At 39.7% G+C, this 1,473-nt stretch overlaps 1 non-coding gene across 1 annotated transcript; it reads left to right on the top strand.

Annotated features, from left to right (window-relative positions):
- The first annotated feature begins 975 nt into the window (after positions 1–975).
- On the top strand, positions 976–1,079 carry LOC112753753 (small nucleolar RNA R71). Its single transcript, XR_003178122.1, has one exon. It is a non-coding gene; the product is annotated as a small nucleolar RNA R71 (small nucleolar RNA).
- Positions 1,080–1,473: the final 394 nt, after the last annotated feature.

Raw genomic sequence — 1,473 nt, 5'->3', positions numbered from 1 at the left:
TATGACCGTTTGAGTGCGAAGAGGTCAGGCAGGACAGCTTAGCAATTTCTTCAACTTCTTGTATTCCTTCCAGTTTTGCATGCTTCCTTTCCATCCTTTAAGCCATTTCTACCCTATAAACCTTGAAAACACTTAACACACATATCAAGGCATCAAATGGTAATAGGATAGGATTAGACATAGCAAATTTAGGGCCACGGAAATATGTTTTCAATCATAGCACAAAATCAGGAAGAAAAATGTAAATCATGCAAATTGTATGAATAAGTGTGAGAATAATGGATAAATTCACTAGATTAAGCACAGGATAAGCCCTAAAAATGGGGTTTATCAACTTCAATCTTGGATAGTTTGTCCTCTGATGGTGGATTGGGAATCAGATGTTGAGGCTGGTTGGCTTGGGCTTGATATGGTGGCTGAGACGAGTTGTTGTATGGGTGTTGATATGATCATGGGTTGGATTGTTCATATGTGTACTGGTTGGGATTATGAGGTTTGTGATCTTGGCCTTGATTTTGTTGGTTCCCCCACCCAAAATTTGGGTGGTTTTTCCAACCAGGGTTATATGTTTTGGAATATGGATCATGGGTTTGTCTGGATGGATTTCCAATGTAGTTAGCTTGTTCCCAGTCAATTCCTTCCTCTGTGTTCAACTCTGCTTGAGATGATGGTTGAGTATGGATGGCTGCAGCTTGATTCTTCTCCATTTGCTTGGTCAAATCAACCAGTTTCCTTGTAATCATCTTATTTTGGGCCAAAATTTCATCCATGTGGTTTAATTCCATGACTCCTCTGTTATTGCTTTTGTCTGAGGCATAAAAATACTCATTATCAGCCACTGTTTCAATGACATCAATGACATCTTCAATAGTCTTCTTCTTGTTAAGGGAGCCTCCAAATGAATGGTCAACAGCTTTTTTTGATTCATAGGAAAGCCCTTCATAAAAGATATGCAGTTGCACCCATTCATTGAACATATCAAGGGTGTACTTCCTTGTCAAATCCTTGAATCTCTCCCATGCTTCATACAAAGTTTCACCATCTTGCTGCCTAAAAGTTTGCACCTCAGTCCTCAATCTATTCACTCTTTGGGGAGGGTAGAACCTTGCTAAGAATCTATTCACCACATCTTCCCAGGTCGTCAAGCTTTCCTTGGGAAATGATTCTAGCCATTTGGATGCTTTATCCCTCAGAGAAAATGGAAACAGTCGCAATCTATATGTAAAAACCCCGGTTTTCGAGTACGTGAGATCTTTTTTGAAAGTACGGATTTCTCCAGAAGATCAGTAAGGGGAGAACCTCTGATGTATCATCAAGTATCTCAATCTTCATTGTCATTGTGTCATCTTTATGCTAGAACCTCTTTTGGGGCATGCTCAACATTGCAATCGCGAAAAACCTAGTTTTTGAAACGTATCGGTTGGGAGTTTTGATTCTGGTTTCCGTAAATAGTCTCAGATTGATGAACTGGAC

This window comes from Arachis hypogaea, chromosome 15 (assembly GCF_003086295.3).
Source record: "Arachis hypogaea cultivar Tifrunner chromosome 15, arahy.Tifrunner.gnm2.J5K5, whole genome shotgun sequence".
In the NCBI taxonomy this organism is placed as follows: Eukaryota; Viridiplantae; Streptophyta; class Magnoliopsida; order Fabales; family Fabaceae; genus Arachis; species Arachis hypogaea.
The sequence above is the reverse complement of the archived record's forward strand: the minus strand, read 5'-3'. Positions and strand labels throughout refer to the sequence as shown.